Source organism: Lissotriton helveticus, chromosome 7, assembly GCF_964261635.1.
Source record: "Lissotriton helveticus chromosome 7, aLisHel1.1, whole genome shotgun sequence".
Lineage (NCBI taxonomy): Eukaryota > Metazoa > Chordata > Amphibia > Caudata > Salamandridae > Lissotriton > Lissotriton helveticus.
This window is the reverse complement of record NC_136068.1, coordinates 584,677,994-584,690,414: the sequence shown is the minus strand read 5'-3', so window position 1 is coordinate 584,690,414 and position 12,421 is coordinate 584,677,994. Positions and strand designations below refer to the sequence as shown.

Sequence of the window (12,421 nt, the reverse complement as noted above, 5' to 3'; positions counted from 1 at the left end):
GGCTATATGCAAATCAGTCTGACCCTGTGCCTCATGGGAACAGTCCAGCCCGAACTGCCAAGCCATGCCTTCCCTGGACCGGAAACAAGCTTCCGAGGACCGGTTTCTGGCATTACAGCCGTCTTCAGCCCAGCTTGCTCTACTACAAATGTGAATGCATATTTGCTTGTATACACCACAAGCAATCGAGCAACGAAATGAATAATTAACTTCTCAATCCCGGAGTAGTCTCCTTGGGGTCCTGAACTACATCCCACTGCCTAAAGTAATTACGTTGCTACTGGACAGCCAAGTATACCTCCATCATCCCAGGCCTAGTGCCTATTTCACACTAAAAACAACGCTGATCAGAACGTATTAGTGGGGACAGCATTTGTCAGTAAATTAAGCATAACACGACAGAGGCTGATGGAGCGTGGGCATTTCCGTAGTTTTTGTTGTTGCCACAATAACACCGTGTGACTTGCGTCGCACAGGATGAGTTCCACTTGTCAGCCACCTTTACACAGCGGGTTTTGTGCATGCTGCAGGGATTGGCTGGCTCCTGTGCATTAGAAGCAGTGGGTGCCGCAGGTCAGGGCCGAGGCAGCGACCGCAGCATTTCAGGACTAAGGTGCATTGTCAGAGCTGAGGGTGAGTCCCGTTACTGGGGGTGCAGGGTGCAGCGGACAAGTGTTGGAGCTGGGAAGGAGGGGCAGAGGGAGTATTAGCCAGAACTGAGGTGCATTGGCAGAGCTGAGGGCGAGTCCCATTACTGGGGGTGCAGCGGATCAGTGTTGGAGCTGGGAAGGAGGGGCAGAGGGAGTATTAGCCAGGACTAAGGTGCATTGGCAGAGCTGAGGGCGAGTCCCATTACTGGGGGTGCAGGGTGCAGCGGATCAGTGTTGGAGCTGGGAAGGAGGGGCAGAGGGAGTATTAGCCAGGACTAAGGTGCATTGGCAGAGCTGAGGGCGAGTCCCATTACTGGGGGTGCAGGGTGCAGCGGATCAGTGTTGGAGCTGGGAAGGAGGGGCAGAGGGAGTATTAGCCAGGACAAAGGTGCATTGGCAGAGCTGAGGGCGAGTCCCATTACTGGGGGTGCAGGGTGCAGCGGATCAGTGTTGGAGCTGTAAGGAGAGCCAGAACTGAGGTGTATTGGCAGAGCTGAGGGCGAGTCCCATTACTGGAGGCGCAGGGTGCAGCAGATCAGGGTTGGAGCTGGGGAGGAGGGGCAGAGGGAGTATTAGCCAGGACTGAGGGGCATTGGCAGAGCTGAGAGCGATTCGGAGTCTCATTACTGGGGGTGCAGCGGATCAGGGTTGGAGCTGGGAAGGAGGGGCAGAGGGAGTATTAGCCAGAACTGAGGGGCATTGTCAGAGCTGAGGGCGAGTCCCATTACTGGAGGCGCAGGGTGCAGCGGATCAGGATTGGCGCTGGGGGGGTAGGAGGGGCAGAGGGAGTATTAGAATAGCAGGGGACGCTGCCAGGACTGAGGGGCATTGGGAGAGCTGTCGTGAATCGTCGGGTGGACGCGCACCGGCCTGCAATCCTAATTAACACCAAAAAACTGGGGTCCGAGGGGGTGGGAGTGTGAGGGGGCATGTCTTACCTCGCAGAGCGTCGGAGAAGCATCCAGGCGCTAGCCAGTCGCTGACCTCAAGCTGCTCGGGGTGGAGGGTCCTCTCGGGCCCGCCAGGTGCAGACCCTCTGATGCTCGGAGTGGGCGAGCTCTCAGATGCCAGCCAGGGGCAGCCTTCCTCTGCTAGGACAGAAGCAGATAACATCAGGGCCTCTGCGGGTTGTAATTGATGCCCCGTGGGTGTGTGGGGGGGGAGGGGGGCTGTCAGGCCCCCATCGGTGTTACCCCTCTAGTCCCCTGCTGCACTCTCGGCACGGGGTGATGCGGGATGCTGAGGCCATCGCAGAAATGTTTCGGAAAAGTGAAGGAGCGGGGAAAAGCATTCCCTGTGTGTGTGTGTGCTTCAAAATGCCGAGTCGGCGGAGCTAGGCACTACGCAGGGCAGTTTGCATGAGCCCGGGAGCCGAACATGCCATCAGGATCTACACCTAGAGCCATTAGACAATACCAGACACGACAGAGGCAGATGGAGCGGACTGAAACAAGAACAAGGCACAGAGACGAGACGGGGTGACGGACGAGTGCGGAGCATTCAGGAGGGGGCGGGGAGGAGAAAGCCGAAGATGCAGTACGTAGAGGGGAGGGGAACACGCGCATCAAGCAGAGAGGGGGATGGGGGACTGTGGGGGCAGCATAAGAGTTAGAGAGCATCAAACAGGGGTGCAGGAGCACTAAAAACGGCATAAACGGGGGCAGAGGCTCGATGCTCACCTTCACTGCGGTGAAAAAAAATGGCGGCCGCAAGCTTCCGAATTTTTCGGAATCGGGGGCGTGGTTTTGTGGTTCTGAGTGACAGACAACGTCACTGTGTAAAGAACAGCAAAACTTACGCCCCCAAACCTGAAAAAGACGGGGCTAAATTGGAGTGACGCATCTCTCCTCCAATGGCTGGCCTCCGTTTAGGAAGCCAGCCAATGGAGGAGAGACGGGGCAGGGAGGCGGGTTAAACAGCACTACTAAGAGACATTAAATCTCCGACCCCAGACTGCGCAAGCGCAGCCTTTAGGTCCTCGACCTAAAAAGGGTTCAATTTGCTTGTCTTTCCAGCAAATAGAAAAAAAAACTCTATTACTGGGATGAAAACAAGCAAATAGAAAAAAAACTCTCTTACCGGGATGAAAACACCCCTGGACCTTCCTCCTCTGGTAGAAGGTACGAGGCGTCCCTATCCTCGAGTGTGCGCTCGACTGTCCAATTGGTCCCCTCCTCCAGGCTGCCCTAGCACGCCTGTTGACTTCCTGCTTGCAGTGCACTCCTTCCCATGCTCCTATGCTGGCAGTGCCAAGCAGACATTTTGTTCTTTTTCATTTGAAATGTTGATGCTATGATGTGTGCACATCTTTGAACGTGTGGGCAAGTGAGAGGTGTGTTGTGTTAACTGCCCACCATGGTGAAATGCTGGCCCTCACACAATGTGGGCAGTTTGTCGACATCCAAGGAATGATTCTAAATGTGGTCAAATTTTTGTCCTTGAATAATGGTCATAATCCTGGCCTATTCTGAGGAGTCATACCATGATGAGGCCAATCTCTGGCATAATGCTGGCCGTGACAGAATGGCATGGGTATAAGAGACAGGGACTGTTTCGAGACATTACTACCAATGCAACCTAAATTTCCATTCCTTACTACTCAAATCTGCACATCCCTATAAATGTGTAAAGATGAATAATCACACAATTTTAAAGTAAAACTTTAAGACTAGTTACTAGTTTAACACTATTCCTTTGGCATTGGAAAGGCACTACTGGAGAAGGCTGAGTTTGCCTTGGTCCAAAAAACACAGAGAATGCACTCCTACAGGATGGTCCTACTTAAAGGGTCCTTTAAGCACATTATAAACATAACCGAAATGATACACAGTAAGGAAAAACATGAAAACAAAAAAAAGAAATGAATAGTATAATTGTGTTATTAGTTTGATCATGATTCGCATAGGGAATTTTGGCTTCATGCGTGCCCAATTATGGTGTCAGCATACATATAACAAAACTGTGGAGCACAGCACACTGGAAAGGGGAGAGGGGAAAGAGACAATGGCACACCACTTCTACAGTACTACATCAACCTTCAGCCACATCTGCATTTTGTGTCTTAAAAGGTTCTAGCAATTGCGCCCACTCTAAGGATATTGGTTTCTTCCTCAAACCTCCATATTCTTCGCAATGTAACGCCTCCCTCTCAGCAGTGGCCTACTTTATAACCTCCTCCTGCCATACCACTACATGTGGTGCCTTGCGTGACTTTCATGGCTGTGTAATAAGTCTCTTATCCAGCATTAAGATAAGGCTTGAGAAGGGGTACAGTACTTTCACCTTCTTGGGAAGGGGAAAGTGACCTAGGAGACAGGCCTCAGGGGTATTCCAAGAGTCTCGCTCAGTGAGATTTGTGAGGCCCTGTAGAACCTCCGTCCAAAATTCTACAAGGGAGGGGTAGGTCCAGAACATATGTATGAAATCTGCCTCCCGGCTACGACACCTAGGACATTCCGATGCAGTATCGGAATTTGCCAAGCAGTGTGACCGTAAGTTCCAATTCTATTAAGGACACGGAGGCGAGGATTATGCTTATCTCTCTTTGCTTTATTATCATTCAAAAAACACAGCAGCCAGAAAGATAAACAACCTATCATCAACAAAGAAAAAACTACAACTCCCTACAACCAGGGAGGTATGTGAGTCAATAGTCCTTCCATCATTTCCAGCACTTGCAGTACATAGTCCCATGTTTGTCATTCCTCTTCCTCTTTCTTCGCGCGAGTCACGCCCAATCATCACTGGTCCTGTTTCGACCCATCATTTCCTGGAAAGGACACGATACGGTCAGGAAATGAAGAACTTAAAGAATCTGTAAAAATGCACAAGAACGACCGTATAGAACCAAGATTGGATGCACAATCTTAACAACCATCAAGAAGACACCAAAAGTGATTACTTACCACAGTACGGGTGGGTTCGCACTATTGTGCTCCGGGTGGGATAATCCTCGACTCCGTGTCCTTAATAGAATTGGAACTTACCGTCACACTGCTTGGCAAATTCCGATTCTATGTCAGGACCGGAGGCTTCAGATTATGCTAGTTTAAAGCTTACTTACTACCAACTGACCCACATCGACAACCGGTTTAAAATAAAACCTTTTGAACGTAGAGTCCGAAGACCAATAGCTACTCGCATCAAATCCTCTAGGGCACGCCCCCAATGCAAACGCCTTAGAGGCCATGGCTCCTCTAGTGGAATGAGCACCAAACTGTTTTGTGTCAATGTGCACTTCCTGCATGACCCAATGCACCCATCTTGCACTTGTAGCAGAAGACACAGCCTTGTGTGGTTTCCTAAGTGCTATCAAGAGTTGTTGTTCGCCTGGAGGACGAAATTCTAGGGTCAAGTCTTCATAGGTCTTGAGACAATCTACCACACACAACTTCGGAGTATCCCGAAAAGCCGGGTATGAGACTTAGTACGGTGCCCTATTGTAAAAACTACTCCCTCTGGCGAAAATGTTCTCGCAAGATGTCCAACGCACGGACATCTGAAGCGCTCCTGCAGGATACCAAACATAGCAGCATAGCCAATTTCGAGTATAATTCCTTCAAAGAAAGGTATTTATTGGGTTGCCAAGATAAAAGGAGATTCAGAACTAAATTAACATCCCAAAGGACCGAATACCGAGGCTCCGGAGGCAAGAACAACTGGATACCACATAAGAGTCTACAGACCAAAGGGTGCTCCCCAATTGGTTTCCCTTCGAGCGGGGCATGACCCGCGGAAATTGCCGAACGAATCGCATTTATTGAGCGATACGCCAGTCCATCAGACGCCAACTCTGCCAGAAAATTCAAGACATGCATGACGTCCGCGACCACGGGATCCAAGTCCCTTCAAACACACCAACGGAGCCATCTTGTCCAAGCGGACCTATAACGTTTTGTGGTGCTTTCTGCCCGAGCCTTTGAAAGGAGGTTTGCAGCCAGCTCTGAAAGGCCTGGCAGCGACCAACGCTGCTTGAAAATCACTACAACGCTGCTTGAAAATCACTACACCATGAGACGGAGTTGTCCCTGCGTGATTAGATGGTGTGGCATCCCATCCGAGTTCAGAAGCAGGTGAGGATACCGGGGGAGTAGGATTGGAAAATCCCAAGAAAGTTCCAGAAGAATCTGAAACCAAACTTGAGACCTCCAACAAGGTGTTACCATGATCACTTCCGCCCCTTGACAGCAGATTTGAGCTGCTGCTCTTGTTATCATTGAAAATGGAGGGAACGCATACCCGATCTCCGTGGTCAAATCCTGAAGGAAGGCATTTGTGGCCACTGCCATCGGATCCGGTCTCCAACTGAAAAACCGGGGAAACTGATTGTCCAAGCGGGCGGCAAAGAGGTCCACTCAGGTGTGTAACCTATCTACAATAAATTATGGCCTGTCAACCAGTGAGCCAACCATTGCAGTTGGGCCACTATGGAATAGGCTTTAACATCTGATGCTCCCGTGCCACCCAACTTAGGGAGCACTACCATTTTAGAAACGGCTATACGGCCTGCAGCGGTTAACGGTAAGGTATTCCAAAAAGCTACCTGGGTTCTGAGAGTATTAAGTGTATGGACAACATTTCCATCTACAGTGTCCAAGGAAGCTCTGTAGATATGAATCCCCAAGTATTTAAAAGTAATTGGCTCCACCCTGAACTGCATTAGACCAAATTGTAGCGCTGGGAGAGTGTATGTGTCATAGAAAGAAAAAGCCACAGATTTGGAGGCGTTCAGGCGCAGACTATATATCTCACCAAATTGTTCAAACACCTGGGCGACAGGTGCCATATCCACATACAGATACGCAAAATAGAGCAAAATATCATCAGCATACGCTGAAACAGAATGACATATTTGACCCACCGGGATACTATATGGTGCCATCGTACATTGCAGCTGTTGAGCCAAAGGTTCTATAGCAAGCACAAACAGCAAGGGCGATAACGGGCAACCTTGCCGTGTACCCGAAACACATTATACGCCGGAGAGATATTGGTGCCAGTCTTGGCCCTTGCCGTGTGTTTAGTATAAAGTAACTTCACCCACTCAATATATGCTGGGAGAATCCTGTATTTAACCAGTGCAGCCAACATATATGACCAACTTAAAGAATCAAAAGCCTGACGCATATCTAAAGAGAGACAGGCCGAACGTGGGGAATCAGCTCGGGCAGAGTGCAAGATGGCGCAGAGGCGGCATATATTTAAGGAGGTGCTGAGATTAGGTATAATGCCGCATTGGTCCGGTATGAATCAAAGTGGGGAGTAAGGGGAGCAGTCTTGATGTCAAGAGCTTACTAAGGATTTTGTATTCCGTATTGAGGATCAATAGGGGCCTATACCCTGTGAGATCTGTTGGAGACTTATCAGGTTTCAACAAGGAGGTCACTATCGCCTCCTTATTCGTTGGAGACAGTGTACCCTCCGTCAAGGCAGTAGTATATAGTTGGAGCAGTTTAGGAACTATAGGTGTTACAAAGGTAGAATAAAACTCAATGGGGAGCCCATCAGAGCCTGAAGTCTTGTTACTGGCAAGTCCTTTTATAGCGCCCTGGATTTCGGGAGCGGTCAAGGGGGCCGCCAGGTCTTCCTCCTGAGCCACCGTGAAGCGTTTTAAAATCCATGAATGTAGCAGTTGCATCCGTCCTGTCATGTGAGGGGGCAGCGTATAGGGCTGCATAATAATCATGGAATGTTTTATTAATGTTTATCTGCGTGGTGAGCAATTTGTGGTGGTTAATATGTAATTTCAGAATAGGGGGAGGGGGATGGGGTGTGGTTTTATCAGCCTAGCCAGTAGCATCACGATCTATCTGAATCCGCATGAGTGTGCAGCGTGTATGCATGCAAGTCTATCACCCTCAAGTTTTCCAACAGCTCAGCATATTTAACCCTGGCTTCCTGGAGGCCCAGTTCTTTCCTGGCATCGATCTAAGCAGCTACTTCTAGCAGTTGCAACAAATCCTCTTGATCCGTAAGATTCCGCATTGCTTCAAGCCGAATCCCCACCAGTGTTGCCATAGAGACCCCTCGGATTATCACCTTAAATTCCTCCCACTCAACAATCCTAGACGTTGCCGAACCTTTGTTGTCTTTAAAGTATGTGTCAATGGTAGTGGCCAATTTATCCCAATATATCGGGTCTTCTAGTTGTAGTAGTTGTAGGTGCCACGTGGGAATCGGTGTGGGGGGTCCGACCCCAGTTAAGCACCAGCTCCAAGGGGTTGTGGTCAGATATGGTCTTGCCCAAATATGTGGTGCGCACAATCATAGGGAACAAGTCTGGGGAACAAAGGAAGTGATCTAGGCATGTGTGCATGAGTGTGGGTAGGAATAGAATGAGTATTCACCCATACCAATGTGTTGCATCCTCCAAACATTCAACAGTCCCCAGCCCTTCGTCCAATTAGCCAAATTGGCCGCTTGTACAGTATTGTATTGTATTGTAATTGCATTTATATAGCGCTTACTACCCCTGACGAGGCGTCGAATCGCTTTTTCGGCGGGTAGCACGCTACTCTGGGACCCATAGAGGATTAGTGTTGAATTAGTATAGTGAAACATGCAAGTACATTTTAAGTGGTGGATAGGTTAGTCAGTTATTTGGGTTTGGAATGATAGCAGAAGGATAGAGGAGGACAAAGGTTTGTATTTATTTATCGCTCGCTTGTTGACGCATGCTATTCAGGAAGCCTATAAAGGATTAGTGGTGAATTAATATGGTGAAATATGAGGTCATTTCAGTGGTGGATATTAGTCTGTTACTTGGAGTGAGAAGGATAGCGGAGGGATAAAAGGGGAAGAAAGATTTGCATTCATATAGCACTTGTTACCCCTGATGGGTGTTGAAGCGCTTTTCTGGCGAGTAGCACGCCACTCCGGAACCCATAAAGGATTAGTGTTTAAAATTAGTATAGTATAAATATGAAGTAATTTGAGTAGTAGATATGTTATTCAGTTATTTGGGCAGTATATTAGTATAGTTAAATATGGAATATGGAATTTGAGAAGTGAACATGTTAGTCTGTTAATTTTGATTGAAAAGGATAGTGGAGGGATAAAAGAGTGAAGGATTATTTTTTTTTAGGTCTTAGCAGTAGGAAGAGGCTTTTGGATGAGTAAAAAGGAGTTTGAGGGAAGGAGTCAGAGGGGAGAGTTTAGTATGCTTTGTTTTAGGGGATCGGTGTAGTAAAAAGAGGTGTCAGATGATTCAAGGAGGGGTAGAGCAGGAGAGAGTCTAGAAAGGGTTATTTTGGCGATCATAGTAGTGGTATGGGGTTTGGGATAAATGAGAGAGTGGATGTAGAGGATATATTGATAGATGTATAGGATGAGAGATAGGGTAGTGCGTTAGAAGGAGTAGTAGAAAGAAGTTTGAGATGAGTCAGAAGGTTGGGCTAGAAGATATATTGAGCGAAGTATAGGCTGAGAAATAGGCTAGAGCATTGGAAATGCTAAATTAGAAGAAAGTGATAAATATATAGATCCATAAGTACATTGAAAGTATATAGATACATAAAGGAAGTAAGTATATTTAGATTAAATATATTGATAGAGGCACAGGATGAGAAATAGGGTAGTGCATTGGATATGCTTTTTCAGGAGAAAAGTAACATACACACAGATCCAAGTACAAGTACATGGAAGCTACATAGATGCACAATGGAAGTATGTACATGTAGACCAAAGATGATTTTTATTTATTGATGAATATTATTATTATTATTATTATTATTATTTTTATTTTTTATTTTCTCTTAACAACATAATTATTTTACATGTTTTATAAAGTAATACACAAATATAGGTACATATCTATATATATATATATAAAATTCTTTATTCGGTTTTTGTCATTATAAAACCATAAAAGCAACAGTATAAAATTTACAGTTTTAAGAATGTCTCACACAAAACAAATTTTTAGAGGTTCCTTCGATGCCTAATAATACATTTTAAAAAGTTCAGTATATGATAACAGGTACACTCCGAATCTAACATCTGTAAGAAAATCATGGCCGGACGACATTGTCTGAAACCCCAGGCTTTTAGTAATGGGTATAGCCAAGTTTTTCTATGAGGGTGATGATATTTACAGAACAGAATCGTATGCAAGCATGATTGTGCGGAAATCTCATCACAGGGGCACAAAGTCAGTTTGGATTCCCAAGTGTTCATTTGCGGAAAAGCTACTAGTCTGTGGAACAGATTGAACCTAAATCTAGTCAAAAGCATTCTTTCATATGAATTAATTTCCAGTGCAAGATAGGGCTGAATGTGTGGCGTTATCTGTACCATGTTTGCGTGTTGAACAGATTGTTTGTTTGAAAGCAGGGTGGTTCTGAGCGACTCTAGGTGGCTCATTGCTTTCTGTTTCAGCTCTTTCTTGCTCATCTCAATCAGAGAGAGTGGACTAGAATAGAACCTTTCTAGATCCATGTCCGTGAAGAATCGTCTAACATAGGTAAGCCATGCTATCCTGTGCGCGTTATCCAGGGCCATTGAATCCTCCAGAATGGCCTTGGTCAGCATGTTCTTATCGGATAGCCATATGCGTCTCCAGAGTAGCAATGGCTGGACTTTTATTAGGTCCTCGATGTAAGGAATTCCTAGTTCCATGTGGCATGCATATGTCGATGAGCACTTGGGAGCGGATAAAAGGAATCTCAGAAAAGAGTTCTCAGCTACTTGAAGAGATCCAGCATCAGCGTGTCCCCAAACGCCAGCCCCGTATAGGGCAATGGCTAGGCTTTTTGCAGAGTAGATTTGAAGCATCTCCACTGGTGATCTCCTTCCAAGTCTTTGTGAGAAGCTGATCAGGGCCGTGTTTGCTCTCCTAAAAAGATGTCTCCTCGACTCGATAGCTGATTTCCAATTTAGTTTCTCATCGATCATTATGCCCAGATAGGGATACTGTGGAGTTCTCTCAATGTTTTGTTTGTTTAATATGATGTTCTTAGTTCGTTTTCTCCCTCCACCAGCCACCATTATAAAAGTTTTTTTCACATTAATGTGGAGATCTAATGAGCACATAAAGTCAGCGTATTTGTTTAGAGATTTCTGAAGTTCTATAGGGGTGCGCGCCAGGATCACTGCGTCATCCGCGTAGAGCAGTGCCGGGATCATGCGTTGTTTTAGTCTCGGGAGGTCCTGCCCCCCTCTCAGCATTTTCTCTTCTAGCCCGTTTGTATATAGGGAAAAAAGGAAGGGGGCTAGAACACACCCCTGCCTGACTCCTCGCTCTACCTTGAATGATGCAGTGAGCTCTCCCTTTGTCCCGTAACGCACTCGCGCAGAAGCGTCAGAGTATAGTTCCCTTAGGAAGTCCAATAATGGGGGATCTACCCCCATGTTTCGCAGAAGGGACCACAACTTTGAATGGGAGACGCAATCGAAAGCAGAGGACAAGTCCACATATACCATGTACATTGTCCCCTGCTTTGCGTGTATGTACTTAGACACGATTAAACTTAAATTGAGGGCCTGTTCTACAGTTCCAAACCCTTCTCTGAAACCGAATTGAAGGTCCGACAGAATCTTATTGTCATCAGCCCATTGTTGTAGTTGTTCAAGGATTATTCTGCCAACTACTTTTCCTGAGGAATCTAAAAGGGAGATCGGTCGGTAACATTTAACATCTTGGCGATCCCCCTTTTTGAAAATGGGTATCATAATGGAGTTAGACCAAGACTCCATTAGGCCCAGTCTCGCTGTTGCAGTGCATACTCTGGTGAGTATAGGGGCCCAAAGATCCAAATGCTGTTTAAAAAGATCGACAGGAACCCCGTCTGGGCCTGGGGCCTTGCCCCCCTTACTTAAGTTCAGAGCTTTCAGAACCTCGGAGATATCAAATTGTAAGTTTATTGGAAAATTGGTAGGAGGATGAGGAAAAGTTGTTTCTTCGTTTGATGATGTTAATTTGAAGATCTGAGTAAAATGGTTTACCCAGGTTTCCTCATCAATCGCTACATCAATCTGGGGTCTGTTAGAGTCAGAGAGAAAAGGGGTTTTCACAATCCGCCAGAAAGACTCACTGTTTTTTGTGAGTGTGCTTTTATGAAGATCGTTCCAAAGTGATTGTTTCAATTCCTGTTTTCTTTGTTTCCTGACCTTTTTGTAGCACTGTCTTAGATGTTTAATTAGTTGCTTATCTCTTAATGGTTGTCTGAGGGCCTCTTTTAGCTTATTTAGTGAAGTGGTGCAGTCATGGTTAAACCAGCCTGGATTTGTTGAGTTATTTGGTTTGTTTTCCCTGGTCAGCGATAGTTTGATTTTATCCATAATAATCCTGAAGTTTACGAGAACGGTGTTATCGTCAGAATCCAAATCTAGGCATTTCATTATATATGGATATAAAGTCTTAATTATATCGCTGCTTAGCTTAATTGGCTCTATCTTGCCCCATTTCACCGTGAAGCCATTTACCTTACCCACCTCCAGTTGATTTTGGGAAAGGGTATGTGCAATTATGGTTGTCTTTGTTGGGTGGTTTAAGAGGTCCATATCCACTCTGAGAGCTGAGTGGTCACTTAGGTTATTTGCCATTAGGATAAAGTCTACGGTAAGCTGTCTCAGTCCATCCGTTGCGAGAACATAGTCGACCGTGGTCTCATGTCCCCTCCCTAGATAAGTGGGGCAGAAAGTATTGTCATCCAGGTTTTGCTTGTTTATTATTGTTAGTTCCAGGTCTGTAAGAAGGTTGTTCAACGCCTCCCCTTTTCCATCATGGATGAAGTGAGCGAGAGGGTTGTCCTGTTCATCCACCATCCCACAGT

The 12,421-nt window shown here is 46.3% G+C and overlaps 1 long non-coding RNA gene across 1 annotated transcript in view; it reads right to left on the bottom strand.

The window, feature by feature from the left end:
• Positions 1-4,185: 4,185 nt before the first annotated feature.
• LOC144768782 (uncharacterized) overlaps positions 4,186-12,421 on the bottom strand; it is a 121,067-nt gene continuing 112,831 nt past the window's right edge. The window contains exon 3 of the long non-coding RNA XR_013598630.1: positions 4,186-4,419. This is a non-coding gene — a long non-coding RNA (uncharacterized LOC144768782). The remainder of the gene's footprint in view (positions 4,420-12,421) is intronic.